Source organism: Orbicella franksi, chromosome 8 (genome assembly GCF_964199315.1).
Source record: "Orbicella franksi chromosome 8, jaOrbFran1.1, whole genome shotgun sequence".
NCBI lineage: Eukaryota > Metazoa > Cnidaria > Anthozoa > Scleractinia > Merulinidae > Orbicella > Orbicella franksi.
The window spans coordinates 22,911,972-22,929,574 of NC_138152.1; the positions used below are offsets into that span (position 1 = coordinate 22,911,972).

General features: G+C 40.6%; 1 pseudogene across 1 annotated transcript in view; it reads right to left on the reverse strand.

Annotated features, from left to right (window-relative positions):
* Window positions 1–277: 277 nt before the first annotated feature.
* The window catches only part of LOC145494258 (E3 ubiquitin-protein ligase UBR5-like), a 57,110-nt pseudogene continuing 39,784 nt past the window's right edge, over window positions 278–17,603 (reverse strand). The window contains exons 19-36 of the transcript XR_014050246.1: window positions 16,807–16,970; window positions 15,366–15,747; window positions 14,155–14,295; window positions 13,197–13,419; window positions 12,397–12,674; window positions 11,489–11,811; window positions 10,144–10,527; window positions 8,837–9,129; window positions 7,973–8,268; window positions 6,598–6,820; window positions 5,972–6,189; window positions 5,061–5,191; window positions 4,565–4,735; window positions 3,193–3,277; window positions 2,479–2,751; window positions 1,870–2,017; window positions 1,311–1,396; window positions 278–922 (exon numbers count right to left, since the gene is read on the reverse strand). The product of XR_014050246.1 is annotated as an E3 ubiquitin-protein ligase UBR5-like (transcript). The remainder of the gene's footprint in view (window positions 923–1,310; window positions 1,397–1,869; window positions 2,018–2,478; window positions 2,752–3,192; window positions 3,278–4,564; window positions 4,736–5,060; window positions 5,192–5,971; window positions 6,190–6,597; window positions 6,821–7,972; window positions 8,269–8,836; window positions 9,130–10,143; window positions 10,528–11,488; window positions 11,812–12,396; window positions 12,675–13,196; window positions 13,420–14,154; window positions 14,296–15,365; window positions 15,748–16,806; window positions 16,971–17,603) is intronic.

Consider the following 17,603-nt stretch of genomic DNA (forward strand, 5'->3'; position numbering starts at 1 on the left):
AAAAAAAGAAAGAGAAGAAAAAACTACCCCAAAGGCAACGGAAAGATGGCAAGTCTCCTGTGAGCGAACTGTTTTCATCATCCACCTTCACACAGAGGTAACGGGGTCAACGAGTCGCGATTCATCTAGGAGAACTTTTAATCTGAACTGTGGGGAGTCCTGTGTATGCAAGCGGAACAATTTCAGAATTTTCCCTCCATGTACGGTTTTTCATTTCGTAATACATAACGTTACACGCATGCGTACGGTGTACTTACCCTTTTTTTTGTTTTGAAAATAATAAAAACAAATAAACTCACTAAAATATTTTTAAACAACTATAAGCCCAGAGGTTTTTCTCCTGAATTGTTCGAACTGCTGATTATCTCAGAAGTATTTTGGGCTTTACATGAATTGTAGCAGTATCAGTTCCATGAAATATTTATTTTAACTCTAAGTACATAATTGTCAAATAGCGCGAAATTTTTCAACGATCCTTGTAGTGACAGCAGATCTTAAGTCATTGATAAGAATTAATATTACAACACAAGACTTGAACTTCATAGTGAGGAATCTGCAATCCTTAACCTCTGTTAAACAAACAGCAGTCAGTTTTTGTTTCTTTGATTCGTATCTACTTTGAATTGGTCCAACTGTTCGTTCCGCCTCTCCTATCGACGACTTCTGGACAGAAAAGAACAGTGAAATTTTCAACTGGTGATATTCTCATCTACACAAATCCAAAGGTCTTAGTCTTGATTGCCAGAAGAAGTTTGCTCTTAAGTATAGCTCGAGAAGAATAGAGAGGGATGTAGAGACGAGAAATGCATGTGTTCGCTGTAGGCGGTTGATGATCATGAGCGGGTTTCACTGTAACTGATGGTTTTGGTTGGAAACCTTCCTCGCTGGCAGGTAGGGCAGGGCTCGATGTCCAGAAATAGACCTTAGAAGAAAGTAACATCAGTTTAAAATATGGCAGTTGATTAGTAAACTATCTAAATAAGAAAATATCTGTAATAAGCTCATTTAAATCCTCGCGTCAAAACGAAAATCATACCTCTAGAATGTTTCATGTAATATATCAAACATGAAAGACCGTGTTTGTCCACATTGACAAACACAGAGAATAGCGCTAAAATACGACGCACAGCGGAGTATTTTGACGAACTACGAGGTGTTTGCAAAATGGGTTCAAACACTGTCTTGAGTGTTTGATATATCTTCTCAATCGAAACTAAAACTAAGGAGAACACTTAAAATTCACTGTACTTTCCAAAACCACTAATCAAACTTCAGAGTGGTGTAGAATAGCTTTTTTCAAAAACACTCACCAAGTCCTGCCTATCAGAATTGCTCATTTTTTCCACTATAGACCAGAACCACTTCTTGAACTTGAGCAACTTTTCAGCTCCAGCACCTGAGAATAGCAAAGACCAGAAGTCATGCACAACTTTGAGAAAACCAGTTACTTAACACGGGTAAACTGGGCAGAAAATGGCGAAAGAAGAGAGCGCACAACAAGAAAAAGTAATGCAGTACAACTAAGCGATATAAATTACAAGATACTCTTAAAATCATATATAGGGCTTCACATCCTTTTTCACTACATCCAAACACCATTTCGTACCGTTTTTCTTCTACAACTGGCATAGAGGTGTGGGGAGGGGGGGGGGGGGAGGGGGAGGTGCTTAAGATAATTCTCTGTAACTTGACAATTTAGCAAACCTAGAGGTGATCTTCAATGACGAAAGTTGGCTTTGCACTCTTTGTCAGTGTTTCGTTGAAAACATGAATTCGTATTTCGTAGACGGAGTCGCACTTAACTAAAGGTCTGTGCGTCCTTGGACAACCTTTAAACCTCACAATAATGGCTGCTATGACACTACAAACCTCCTGTTTCATCATTAAAACACGTATAGCTTATCAGCTGCTGTACATTCACTTCACCACAACCATTTAACAGCAAGCGAAAATCCTCCGCAGTCAGGTTATCAAATGAGGACTGAGGTATAACATCCAGTACTCCGCTACGAAGAGCCTTCAAAGAGAAAGTGACCTGCGTCATTACTAGAGTTAAAGATATCACACTTAGTACAATTTTACGGATCTCCGTTACAGTTCTATATCCCACATTAGAATTTTAGGACGATGATTGTTTCAACTGTGAAAATTTGTGAACACACCTTTTTCCCACTTCACAACCAACCTTTACCGGGTAGTTTCAGGAGTGAACATTTGACTACCTTTAATGTTGCCATAGCAACAAAACGATCGTTTTGCTTGTCGTTGAAACTTATAAAACTCTTATCTAAAAGTTGTTTTTTTTATGTCAGTGATGCTCTTCTGATAGAATTTTCGTACACAGAGCGTTTCCACATTGCGCTGCGGCTGCCATATTGGTGTCCTTAAACAATGAAACGGCGGCCATGTTGGTGTCCCAACCCAATCCTGCGAGAGATGAACATGGCTGATAACGAGCAGGTGATAAAGAGAACTTACCTGAAGAGCTCTCTTGTTATTACCAGCCATCCTGTGCTCTGCGTACAGGCGAACATATTCATGCACATTAGACGATGTGACTGCCACATTCTTTCCACCTTTAATCAACTCTACTTGGTTGCCATCACCTTCGTCCGCGGTGACCTGGACACTGAATGTCAGGTCGAGTCCCTTGAATATGTGTTCAGCATTGGGAGAAGCAGCTTCAACAATCAGCTTGCGTAAGCTTTCGTACAGCATAGGGTCAAAGAATGCCAGGTCATGCCAACCAGTCTACAAAATAACAAGTAGAAACACGTGAGCCCCTTCAATTATACAAAAGAAAATACCAGTCATTATCATTTTGCAACCACGGCCGGCTTTCTGAACGCATTACCAGATGTAGTCAATTCGTATTTTTCTTCATATTTGCTAACGATTTTTATTTTTCCAAACTATTTGTCAGGGAATAAATTGCAATATTGTTGTTCCAAACACCTCAGTAAAAATAATGACAGTTAGTCATTATACCGTTAATGATGTAACGCGCAATAAAAGTATCGATCACTGGCCAAAAAAACTAATTTGCATTGACGGAACTTTCTAGAACCGTCGTTGAGACAATTGTGACATGTGAAATGTACATGTTGTAATCTACTTTTAGTTATTTGAACTCGAGTGTAACGTTTATATACTACAAGGCACACTAAGATGGAAGATTCGATGCTGACTTACCCTTCTGGAGAGAATGTGCTTTATGACATGTCTGTTGAGGTTGATTGGACACAACTCATTCTGTAGTAGACACAAGCCCATGATCCTTGGATACAAACAGAAAGGAAGCTGGTCAGTTATTTAAATGACTGCTGAACATACATCACTTGCAAAACAATTCGGACGTTAAAATTTCGGACGTTTAATTTTCGAACACATTTTATCTCATTTCGGGCAAATTTCGGTCAGAGATTACGGACACTTCTGAAACATAGCTAAAGTGAATTTACGCCAGATACAAAACACGAATCAGACTGAAAAAAAAAAAAAAAAAGCATCTGTGAAAATGATAGTTTTACCGCACCCTCAAGGTTTTAAATACATGTTTAAACCGACGAGAAAATAATACAAATTCTATCAAACCATTACGTATCTCAATCAATGTCTCCACTGGTGTTAACTCCATAAAGAAAACTAAGAGCTTTGGAGCTACTAAAGTGCCCCTATGATCAAATTCTCGATATCCAATTTTTAGCATTTTGGTACACAATAGGTCTTTCCTAGATATCTTGCCAAATTTTAATCTATTGCGAACATTAGAACTCACCTTTTTTTGGACCTTTATTCCCGAGAATTTACGGCCGCCATTTAAATTAAAATTTTCCCTGTTCCAAGGCTTGGTTGGGAGTGGAGTAAATGACGTCATTTACTCAAAAATACCACACGGGTTAAAATTATAATAACAATACAGCAATTCGCATAACGAATAACAAAACCTTTGGCTCTTATAGTCATGCAATTTTCTACAATAATTGTTATTACAATTTCAACCCGTGCGGCATTTTTGAGTAAATGACGTCATTTACTCCAATTCCCAACCAAGCCTTAGAACAAGGAAAATTGATAGCGGCCGTAAATTCTCGGAAATAAAGCTCCAAAAAACGTGAGTTCTAATGTTCGTAAGAGATTGAAATTTGATAAGATATTTAAGAAAGACGTATTGTGTACGAAAATTTTAAAAAAATGGATATGGAGGATTTGTTCATAGAGGCACTGTAAAAGATTTAAATCAACAGTGGCATAGTGTTCTCCCTTGTGCTGCTTGGTTACAAACCTGCTTTATAGCAATTTCTGCTACAAACCTACAGACTAGCAACTGAAGGGCTTGGTGCAAAACAGGATTTCTCAGTGAACAGAGCAAGTATGCGACACTATTGCACACTTTTACCCTCCCCACCCGCTTAAAAATAACTAAAATATCACGGGCCTTCCTCTCCATAGAGGGAAGATAACATCAATTGCATACAACAATTCACTTACACTACCCAGTATTAGATAATACCATCATGACAAGCAAACGGATCTTACAAGTTATATTACAATGACAGCATACCTGCCGACATTCCTGAAGCAGTTAAGTCTTTCCTCTGTACACTTTCCGGGCCGTGGGGAGTAAAAGCCAGTCTTGCCGGGTTGGTGGAACAATGGAGAACTGTCATCTTCAGAATCATCAAGATCCCCACCAGGGCTAAGGGAGTCATCATCTGCATCCTTTATTGGTTTCCTGTGAAGGCAAAACATCTGCTATCAGACTCTCGCCGTGACAAAAAGTACCAACAATGAGTTTTAGGGTTGTCTAGACTTGGCAGTTTTGGACATTCACAGATCCCTTGGCAGATGACATTCACTGCCTCTGCTTCTTCTTCTAGACTAACGACTTCTCCTACCCCATCGGGTTTCTGAAAATGCCACTTTCAATGCATCCTTTTTAAGTCTGGATTCTCCTACACTCTGTGGTAACCACATGAGGGGCACAAATTAAGGGAAGTATACAGGAAACAACAACAACAATGAAAGAATTTTTACCATTAAAAAAATTATCCACTTACTTGCCAGATACAAGAAGAAGCTCCACAGCTTCCTCAACTCTTTGTCTTAAGGTGTCTTCACTGGCTAAAAGCAGCAGTAACTGGGCTGGAGATAGCTCCAGTAACATGCCTGTGATCTTGCTAGCAAGTGACTGAAAGAGGGACAAAATGGGAAAATATTTACCCACGTTACAATGGTAATCTCAGTAATCACCTCTTGCCACCCAGCACTGGTTAAACTCATCGCAAATAGATGAGCTTGGGAACTGGTGCCTTAAAGGTTAGCGGGGTGCCAAAGCCATAAGCCGCTAGGAGGTATCCATGGCAACCCTGGAAAGCAGGAACCACCCAATGAGCGTCCGCTAACCGGCACCGTCACACTGAAAGAAATTCAGTGGAATCTACTTACCTGGGGAATACTTACCCTGACCAAGAACAAAACGGGAGGGAGGAGAGGGTGCAAGAATCCGCAATGATTCGCGAGCAAAGCAGTGCAACTGATCCGCAACAATCAGCAGAATACACTACAACAATATTATGCAATGAACCATAAACCCCTGCAAAACCCCTGAAGGCCGCCCCACAGGTCACGTACTCCCAAACGCGGAAACTGCTGGCTGCGTAAGCTCATATTTAACTTGCCTAAATGATATTAGCTGGATGGGCACACTAGCTGACTGCATTAGCTCGAGTTTAACCTTGCCTAAATGATATTTAGCCACATTAAACTGTTAAGGTAATGCTGGAGGTAACTAACAATGGGCTAAAATGTAGCCTAGTGATAGTAACAATACTCTCGCTCTCTTTGTAGCTTCATGTTACAGAAAAAAAAACAAGAGTCAAGTGCACGTAGTGTTTTGAGCTGCTAGGTTTGTGATGACTCACACTACATACTATTCTAGCATTTTGAGGCTATAAACGACAGAACTTACAGGCTGCAAGGCGTGTACACGTGGATAGAGCCTCTCTCCCGAGGACTTCCTGTGGTACGGCAGTGAATCACCATCAGCGTCCTCTCCATCAGCGCTGCTGCTACCACTGAAGTGGAATGCTCGAGCATCAGCTGACAGCTGTCTTCTCACGTCACGTTCACGTTCACGATCACGCTTGCAACGATAACTTGGGACTCGTTTACTGCGATGAACTATGCCTGTTGTGATTGGAATAAAAACATAATATAATGTTAATTTTTAAACACAGAGAACCAACACAGTAGAGGTAACTTAAGTATAGAAGTGTTAAGTACATTAACAAACAAGCACGAAACTAATTTGTTATTCCTTTTTTTCAAACAACAACAGAATATTGAATCTTCAGTAACAATCTTGCTTCACTTCAGTGAATTAACAAGATTTTTGCCCAAGAATAGCATAAAAAATGAAAAAAATAAAGAAATAAATTGTCAGCAAACATAAGCATTCACTCTACAAATGTAAGTGTTCAAATTAAAAAGGAAAACAAAATCGATTGTATGTAAAATTGATAACCATGATAAAAAAGATTAGACATATCTCTACGACATTTTGAAGAAATGTTTCTTGGTCAAAAGGAAGCTTACTTCTGCTGGGTTCCAGAGCAGGTAGTTTTTCTCCAGACAAAAACGCTTCTCCTACTGCAGTGTAAAAGCTCCTTGCTACCCCACTGCCCTCGCCTGGTTCATCCTTGAATGTGACCTTCACACGATGTATAGTCATGGGGCGAGACCTGGGCCCACGACGGCCAAACTGCGTGTTAAGCTGCCTGATGGTCTGTTGTATCAGTGTGGCTCGGTCACGCTCAACCTGAGTCAGATCACACACATTCAAGTTTTCAGATCTTCTTCCCAAACTCATTAATACTTCACCAAGTTTAAACAAAGAACATCATGACCCCTTGTCTGATCTTAATTAGCATAGAATTTTTACGATTTTATTTCTCCGCATTCTCCTTAGTTTTGGTTTCGATTGAGAAAACATATCAAACACGAAAGACCGTGTTTGACCACATTTCCAAACACCTCGAAGATCGCCAAAATACCCCGTGGCGCGCCATATTTTCAACTCTCTTCTCCGTGTTTGGAAATGTGGTCAAACACGATCTTTCGTATTTCACAAATTACATCTTCCACAATACATCCTTGTTGCTTACTGGCTTCCTATTTCCCCTTTCGTGTTTTTGCATACCTTACTAACCTGTCACTGTGAATTTTTCTGTTTGTTTAAAGGCTATTTTAGGTTCCCTATGACACAACTATCATGATAACGGACACAACTTCCCAGTCTGATTAGTATCAGCACTTCAGTCTATGATCAAGCTACAAAGATATTTTAACTGTCCACAGAAATTTAAGGTCGATGTACGAAATCGTTTTCGTGTGGTGCAGGTTTAAAACTTTAACAATGAATGCGTGTGTTCATTAGCACTTTTGCCACCCAAACATTTCGCAACTTCTGGAAGCAGTTATGTTCTTAAATATTACTGGTCACTGGTATCCAAGTTTCGCAAGCTCTTTGAACGTTTAGAGTCAATTTGAATGACTTACCCACACGAGTGATGAAATGTTTTCAGTAACACATCTGGTTCACCCAGACAATTGCTATGGCAAAATTTAGCCCACCTTTGAAACAGAAAGCCCCAGTTCCGTAAAATATGTTTGCCATGACCAGAGGTTCAATCCCTCACAGACTGTCGAGAACATGTACTACAGACGTACCTCTTCTCCTTCCCATCCCCCTTAAAATCAATGTTGTTCGAGGCTGTTGTTTCTTTAAAAACAATTCTTAACCTATGGTGCTCATCTGTTACTTGGGGGAGGGGCAGGCAATAGAGTTACAAATCATCAAAGAGGAAAAAGGGCTGAAGAGCATGATATGTGACGCAATGCTGGTAGGGGAGGCAAATTAGTGAAGAGATAAATACGGTTTTCACACCCACAAAATCAGGAATCATCTTACCTCAAGAGTCAAATCTCTTTGGGTGGAGTTCCTCAATCGCTCCATTTCTCTTCTAAATTTGGACTCTTTCACATCAAACCTTCCCAACTCATTCAACACTGACGACGGTTCAGATCCAACATCTTCAAGAAACACTCGACCAAATAACTCAACACACAAACGCCAACGGCCCAAGAGGGAGTTGGCAGAGGTTCCATTGGAAATGAAAGGCTTGGGAGCGACAGGTGTGGTGGATTCCAAAGCATTATCAGGACGCGCTACAAATGAGGTTGACGGTTCTGCTGAGGGCTTGCTTTCTGTGGAGAGCACAAAAACGTTTGGGAGCAAGCCCGACTTTCATAGTTAGGAAATGATGGTTTCTTTCATTTCTTCAAAGGTTTTAGATTTTAAAAAACTAGCCTGATCCAACTCAAACAATACAACTGTACTTCCCTAATACAAACCTTGCGGACAACACAGGTTGAATTTTCGACTTTTGCATTCCTGCCAAACATGTACAACGAAGTTAAGCTTATAAATACATGCACGCGCTAAGTAAACTAATTTCATAGGAAGTGAACTAACTTTTCAGTTACATCGGAAGAAATTGTTTCTATTTAGTAAAAAGCAGTTATTTTTTTTTGTATAGGGTTTGAAGTAATTAACAGGCAAGCACCAGTCCTATTGTCCAGTCAAACATGTTTCATCAAACACGATTGATTTTCTGCTTGGTTTGATACATAGTAGGTAAACTGGAAGAAAAGTAATGATTCTTTGAAATTCAATTTACAAGTTACAAAATGTTCCATATAAAACCGAGTCTATTTCTATCAGGGCTGTACACACATTTTAGAACTCTGCACTGCCATGCTAAACCTCTCTTACCGTTAACTTCCATTGGAATCCCTTCCTGTCCCACACCAGCTTCGTTGAATATTCTCGCAGCAGAGAATACAGTTTCAGAATCTTCTCGTGACAAAGCCATGCTGCTAACCAAGGGTGTACCCTTGTCACTGTCTGTGTGTTCATGTACAGTTCCAAACATCTGCTCCCTACGTGCTGCAGGGTGTAAAAGGTGTGGCTGGCATGCAAGAGGCAAAGCCTCCTCTACTGGTGCCTGGTATGGGTCTGGAGGGGTACAGCCCAACACGGTGGTGGAGTCAGTCCTCACAAAAAAGTTGAAAACACAATGCACGCCAAGTCTTTACAAATAACTGTAACAGAAACATCCCTTGCGCTGTGCCAGGTTTCAAATGTTTTGATGTAGTTTTCGCTATACAACAAGAATTAACTGGCAACTGCAGAGACTGACATGATTTAGCACATCAACAGGAATCTAATCCAACATGTTGGGTAGATTTAAATATCTAGACATTAGACTACCAGCTGATGTTTCACAAGCAAATAGTCAACAAGTCACACGCAAGTGGATATATACTGTAGGTGGGTCAGCAAATAGCAGCTCTAAGTATTTCTCGAATGACAATGTAAGAGTACTTTACCCCGTCAAAAGTAATGCGCCCAGGATTTTCTTATCACTGAATAGTAAAAAGGGAGAGAACAATGATTTGCCTTGAAAACAATTATTTACTTCTTTGCTTTCAATTGCATTTTCAGTCACTAACACTTTTACACGAGAATCAACGAAAACATTTGAAATTTCACGTTCATACAAGAAACACAGAGTTCTTAAAATCCTTCCTCATGAGTAAGCTCAATGTAATTCTTACTTTCAAGTGTTTGGAAGACCTCATGTGACTATCCAAAATGAAAGCTACTGAGCACTACTTTCACTGGTACTGAAAAATATTTTGTTCTTTTGTGTTGTTCTTATCTCACCTTTACCAAAGCGAAAATCTGGAAATAATGTTCACCAACTCATTAATAATTCGTCCAGTTTAAACACGTGTCGGATATCTGATCTTAATTAGCATACATTTTTAAGATTATATTTCTTCGTTTTGTGCTTAGTTCTAGTTTCGATTAAGATGATATATCAAACACTCAACACTTTGTTTGACCACATTTCCAAACACCTCAAAGTCGGTCAGATATACTCTGCTACACGTCATATTTTCAACTCTCTTCTCGGTGTTTGGAAATGTGGTCAAACACCTTCTTTCGCGTTTGATATATTACTAGTCACATTTGAGCCATGGCAAAGTGACTGCAACAAGTAAAGGACTGCAAACCTGTGTAAATTTCCAGGCAAATTGGGTGTAGGCATGGGTTCGTCCTCAACATGATCTGTATCATCTTCGTATTCCTCTGCATCTCTCTTGAAACTTGCACTGTCCTCGTCATCAACATCATCGCCACCTTCGTCGTCATTGGTGGCATATGCAGCAACAGTCTTCTCTGCACTAGACCGGTTAGCTTGTGAGCTGGCGTTAGGGTTGTTACGTATGTAGTATACCAGAGCATCCAAGACATAAGCCACGTGACGTAACGAAGAAACGTCCAACTTCGGCAAGGAGTCCCCGTGTTCATTTGAATGGCCTCTCAGAAGTGAAAGAACATAAACTAGGAAGTCCTGCCGACCAGTATCCAAGTTACTACTAGCAGTTCCGTGCCGCCTATTTTCACAGGAAAAAGAACATTACATTATTATTGTTGTATCCTTTCACGTGGACACCTCTGGGTCAGGTTACAATTTATCGGAGATGTTTGTTTTTTTACGAAAGTGGTTATGAAGCAGCCTATCCACTTATCAAAAAGTACCACCCCCTCTCACATAGGGAAACTTAAATGGGCTTTAAAATTACCATCAACCATCATTGATACTAGTGGTTCTTGGCAAGAGCATATCTTAAGAGAAGATTGAAACTATGTAACAAAATTGTCACATATGCCGCAACGGAAAGCAAAATGAAATATGCGCATATTCATCAAAACACATTTGTCCTATTTGATGGCCATTAAAATTCTCCTCGCAAGTGTCAGTACTAAGGCAAGTGACCAGCTGGAAATACCATATGTTGTAGGTCAAAAGTTTGTTCCTTGAAGCGCAAGAAGGAAAACTCAAAGAGAATGAACAAAGAGGTCTTAACAACGCCATTAATGGTCATTTAGATGATAAGGCGGAATGGAGCGGTTGTGGAGATTCCGTGATAATAATAACCATGGACATAAAAAGGGCTCAGGCTAGCTTTGTCTGGATAAATAAAGGTTAAGTCTGCATATACAAGCCAAATGACCCATCAGACCGGCACCAATCACCTCTTTCTGAGGTATGAAGCGACTAGGAGTATTTCTACTCCCCCCTAGATGGGATAGTCCTTTGCAGAGGTGCCCCCTAGCATTAAATTCGCTGGTACCCAGTTTTACGCCTGGGTGGAGAGAGGCACTGTGAGAGTTAAATGTCTTCAACACGACACAACACAATGTCCCGTGCCAGGACTCAAATCCGGAGATGGGTGCACTAAACCCTGAGGCCACTGTGCCTCCTACTAGTCTAGAACTACTGCAACAAAAACAAATTGAACAGACCTGAAATTAAGAGCTTTTTTCATAACAGCTGAGGAAAAAATTACTCACCGTCTTAATACAGATCTTTTCCGTTTGTTTTCCAAAGCTCTCAGAAGCGAGGGATCTTCACGAGTGCGTCTATCTTTGTTGGCTTTAGGATGGAATTCATGGAGGGGATGGGAGGGGTGGGAGGGGTCAGTAGCGGCAGATAGCGATAGTCCAAATCGAAGCTGAGCTTCTGTGCAATCCAAGACAACAGCTAACCAGTTCCAGGCTGCTTGCAACTGCTGGACAACCAGGGCGCTGATTTCAGTCAAGGCTACTGGACTGGGAGTGAGGCTTTCAGCTGGCAATGCTGATGGGTCTTGTGCAATGTTGAGGAGGTCAGTTACCTATAGAGGAAAATGCAGTATAAATTAGGGGTGAAGGGGCATGCCCCGAAGAGAAAGTTAATCAAGTGCCGAAGGTGCAAGCCACTTAAAGGAATGGGGGCATGCCTCCTCCTCACCAGGACATTTTTATTTTTAGAGGCTCGGAAATGCCATTACCTTGGTTTTTCAGGGACCAGTTTCATAAATCAGAATAGGAAAAAACGTTGTATTTAGTAACTTGTTCTATGTCAATTTTTGGGATATCTTATTGTAGGTTTAACAAGAGCCACTAGAGAATGAATCCAGCCGATTGTCATTCCCCCATAGTAATCGTCATCAAGAATTTAAGTTCATCACCAATACAGAGGAATACAGTAGTTACAGAGGACCTAAGTCTGGGGTGTGAATTCAACCAACCAAAACCTGTCAGTAACATGAAACAAGGTGCATCAGTAGTAAGTTGAAATTGCAGGAAAGTTAAAAGGCTAGAATTGTTATGAACTAGAAGATGATATGCGTAACAATCCTCTCTTGGTAAATAAATACGCCAATAGCAAGCCATCTGAAATGGCTTATTTCAAAGTACCTCAAGCTAAGCTAACTCACCTCCCTTACAACAATACCAAAAGCTCGTGCCAGCGCACTGGCCGAGTTACTCATACTGTGAGAACCACTAGTCCCAGGCACCTCACTGGTGGCAGCAGTACTGGCAGCAGCAGCATTACCACCACTTCGTCTGAGTGACGTGGAATCAACATAGATAAACCCTGTGCCGCCACTTGTGGTTTGAGGAGTAGCTGCACTGCTACCAGTGGCACGTGACTGGGTGTTGTTGGCACGTATAGCCCACTGCATGGCATGAGGAGTGGTACTAGGGTCAACTCCTATGAGAAGAAAAGATCAGTAATGGTCAGGTACTTAGTAAACTATTAAACCGTTTCCCTCGGAGTCAGACAAGTTATTTTGCACAATGTATTTGTAATGCTCGTATTTCATCATCAATATTGTTCTGTGGATGACACCATTTCAATAAAGGCTATTGAAAAGATTCTTTTATGTTTTACTGATTGGTATACTTTAAATGATGTTTCAGTGTGCCACATTACGCTACGCTATAACCGTACATGTATTCAGTAGTACAGTCAACTATCCGCTAACGGACACTGTCATAAGCAGACAGCTCTACTTACAGACACTTCTTCAATTCCCTGTTTTATCTCCCAGACAGACTCTGTATTTACACATACTGAGCAATTCTTTGAAAGTAAGTCCTGCTTGTGAAGGGTGGATTGATCAACACGACACGCTCATGTCATGTTGATCAATTCACCTTTCATATTTCATTACCGTGCTTATCACTAAGTCCTGCTTATTGTTCTCTACAAGTCGTAGGAGTAGTAACATACCTGCGGTTGGAGGTCTGTTTTCTATACTCTCTGGCAGGTCATATGTTTCCACCACCACCTCCTCCTCCTCTTCTTCTTCCTCTTCCTCTTCCCCAGTGGACGACTCTTCCTCAGAATACAGCTCCACATGTTCACCATGCATGCTAGCACTACCATCTGACCCAATCAGTGAGCCAGTCACGCGATTGCGACGAACACTTTCCACAACATGTACCTCACCGACCTGAAACAAACACAAGTGTTTAGAATTAGTCACAGTTCAAACATTTTTTTACCCGCCAGAAGCCTCCTCAAGTCCAGGTTCAGGTAGCTGAAAAACATCTCGAGCCAATCCAATCCACTATAATAACAATAACAATAACAATAACAATAACAATAACAATAATAATAATAATAATAATAATAATAATAATAAACCAGCTTCAATATCATCAATAGCTGTGCGAATCTTTAACAGTAATAATCATAATCATAATCATAATCATAATCATATCGGTTCTTGTGATACCAATTAGTTCAGTTTCTTCACAGTAACCTTAGCTAGTGTGCTAGATTGTGTAGGCAAAAATTTAACTGTGGTTGTGGTTGAAAAACATTTTCCCCGAGCAAAGTGGTTCCCAGAAATGTTACAACTGATTGGACCAACTGATTATCAAGGCTGAGGGAAGTATTGATAACAAGATCAGCATCAAAGAGGGAGAAGCTAGGATCGTGTTCTATTGGGATCAACCATTTCTGGTTGCTTGGGTTGGTTGTTTTTTCGTGTTCTACTGGGGAAAACCGTTTTCACTTGGTTTGATTGATCAACTCTTTTGACCGGCCTCAAACCAGGCTGAAACGGCTCATGGCAGCAAGTTGCCGCATTTCAACTGAAAATGGTTGCAAGTGTTCCCCAGACAGGTTGCAGTTGAAGCAATGGATCCCAATACAACACGACCTAAAAGTTTCGATGTCGTACCTGACTCTCTTCACTGTCACTGTCACTCTCAGCTAGCAAGTCCAAATCCATGTCTGATTCATTGCCAGCTGCTCCACTCTCAATTTCTTCATCTCCAGCTTCTTCATGGCTTTCCGACTCCATCTCTGCCCCTTCAACAACCTGCCATAAAAGCACAGTTCGGAAGTTTGTGATCCGTGTCAGTCTTTTCCATCCTTAACCACCCTTGTTCCTTTATGGTTTATTATTATCTTTTCGGTGTTTTTCTATCTAACTAAACTGCTGTTTTCAGGTTTCCTTTGATTTAAAGGTTATTTTGTACGTGGCCAAAACAACTCAAAATACTGTGACTGAGTAGGTTGGAAGATAAAAAACATGGCCATATACATGTATATGAGAATACGTGATGTGAAAATCTTAAATGTTATGAAAAAGCTGATACATGTACACCACAGCATATAAGCTGTATCAATTTTGTTTGAAATCCACGCAAATTTTCAGTTGTTGCAATACCACCAGCAGCGGTAGTTTGATAGATATGTGATGCAACTTAACATCACTAAGTGATATGAACGTGCAAAGCTGAAGTTCTACTGTTTCGTTGATTTGAGAAAAGCCATGAAAGGATATCGAGCAACTTGATCTGCAAGACTATTGGCATACTTTAATTTGGTGTTTGTTTCTTGGAACATTAGATGAACAGTTTCTATTAAAATGAACTTCAGTTGAAACACAAGACAAAAGACAGTGACGGTTGGATATGGAGGTGTGATCCATTAATTGGAATGAAGACACGTAAGCACAGTCGGAGATAAATAGTATCCATTAATAAATAGCACACATTTTAACTCTTGCAAGCTAGCCTGGTTCACACTGAAGAGATAACCACAAGCGTAAGCACAAGCACATGCACAAGAAAAACGCTAGTGTGCACCGAGGCGAAATATGCACAAGCATGAGCGCAAGAAAAAGAAACATTTTCCTTTTTTGTGCTTGTGCTTATTTCATTAGTGTTACGCTTATTTCACATAAGGAAACTGGCGTTAAACAAGCACAAGCAAGGGCGCTAGAATGCTACCAATTGCGATCTTGCTTCCCCTGCGATGTAACTCGCACTGTGCATGCCTATGTTGTTAGAGTAAACATCCTTGTGCTTGTGCTTGTGTTTACGTTTGTGCTTATCTCAAAAGTACGAACCACGCTTAAACGGGCAACCTGATGATCCGTGTTACCTCTACTTCCTCTCCATCAACAGCTGGTCCCACCACTGCTACAGCACTCTGTTCCTGTGCACGAGGAATAGTAACAACCTGTCTCCTTCTGTGCCTCTGGTTTCGCACTCTTTGAACACTAGGCCTCTCTTGGGTGGCAGCCTCCTCAACAGACGATGGCGTAGAGGGCCTCATGGGCAGTGGTTCAACAGTGAATAAATCCTCGCTAGCTTGTGTGGCTTCAAGCGTAGAAGACAAAAGGCTGAAGGGTTGGGCCGGACGGCAGATACCTAGTCGCACTGGGGCAAGTATTGCATCCGCAACTTGAACAAGTTCAGGAATGGCTATGGTTGAGAGACACTGGAAAATGCGCTGACACTTCATCAAGGGCTGAACAACACCTCTGTTAGCAAGTAAAAAGCATCCAGCAGGTACAACATTACATTTTGGCCAGAATGTTACTTTACAATGAAGTTTACAGACGCAGATCTAGGATAAATCGTGACAATAAGTGCCTTCCAGAGGGGTCCAGGGCCATGTCCCCTTAAGAAATGTTCTGGATTTTTTTTTTTTATCCCTGAAGTCCCCTTTAAGGTCATTCCGCTGAACTAGAACCTGCACTGAGATTTTTGTGAAACTTTGCCCATCGATTGTTTATATTATAGGAACTTAAATTTTGAAATAAAAATAAGGGGTCCCCATGTTCGTTTAGGAGCAAAAGGACCTTGTTTATACCCATAAAAGTCCTTATAATAGCACCATGATTGTAGTTACGATTGCTTGCTAAATTCACGTTTCCGACGATTGCTTTTTGCTCTACACTGAGAATTGGTCCATATTTATTTTACACAGAGAAATTTATCACTCAATTCAAAACAACAGAAAAAAATGATAGGTCACCATACTCGTTTGCGAGAAAATGACGATTTACTTCTATGGCGAGGTCCAGCTGTAAAGAAAAAGCCGCCATTTTTCAATGCGCGTGCGCTAGTCACGCGTAAAATTATGCGCGGCAGAGATGCGCAATGCAATACTGGGGAATGACCTTAAAGGGTTTCCGAGTAATTCTGAAAAATCTGACCAATTTCCGTAAAACGGTGGAAACTGTTATGTATACGTGCCTGGATTAACGGGCTTTTGGAGCCAGGGCTCACCTTAACTACAAGTCTTGCATCAAAGTAATGAGCTGGACGGAACAAGGTTTCATAGCAGCGGTTTTCAAATTTTAAGAGGATTCTTTCCCATTCTTCCCAACCTCCTACCCATTTCTCCTAAAAAGATGACTACTACCACAATAGTTTATTCCAGCATGTAGTCAGATTGTTTTAAAAATCGTCTATATACCTGAACAGGGTGCCTATAAATGTTTTGTTGCCCTATAAAAATTGTTACGTACTAGGTGATTCTCTCATTCCAGAGTGTACATGTAGCAGAAAATGTAATTATAGTATAGTTCACTTACACTTTCCGTTTGCCATTTGCAGGGGCCATTTGAGATGCCAACACAACAAAAACTCTGGCTACCGATCTGATGAAACGCTGAGCCAGGCTCATCTCATCGGATTTGTGAGGATCAGTTGAATTTTCTATTGCTGTGACCAGTGTAACAAGTAGAGGATCAAGTATCTACAGAATAATAGAATTACTACATTAATCTAGAACTTCCAACTCATTTCAAAGAACTTAGTGCATTTGCTTTTTCAAGACCACTCGGAGAATTTTGCATTGTTTAGAAACTTACTAGCCAAGATACAAGCCACTGAGTACATACATCTTGTCTCCGTTTCATTTTCTTCTCTATTCTCAATACTATTTTCATTTTCTTTCAGTTGTGTCCAAGTTAAGCCTGAAATTTTGACACAACCTTTCCGTTACCAATCATTTCGCGTGATCTCTGGACAGACTGGACATGCAACCAAAAACGTGTCACCAATAAAATTTGAATCCTAGGGCTTGACCTCAGCTGTGTAAAAGATCAAGAATCTTCATGAACATAACTTCGAAGGTGAAGCAAACAACAAGCGATCGGAAGAAGAGGATATTCAAAGAAGCAACTTGAAAGAGTAAATGTCTAAGCGTAACTCTTGTGGCAAATATCCCGATTCTTTTATTTGTTTCTATCGTGTTCAATACTTGTAGAGTATGATTTGACATTGTGATACAAGGCCTGAGTAAATGCGCTTGGAGCGTCTAGTTAGCAATGATAAAACGTATTGTACCTGAGGACAACTAGCTATGAATATTCATTTCCTTTAGCCC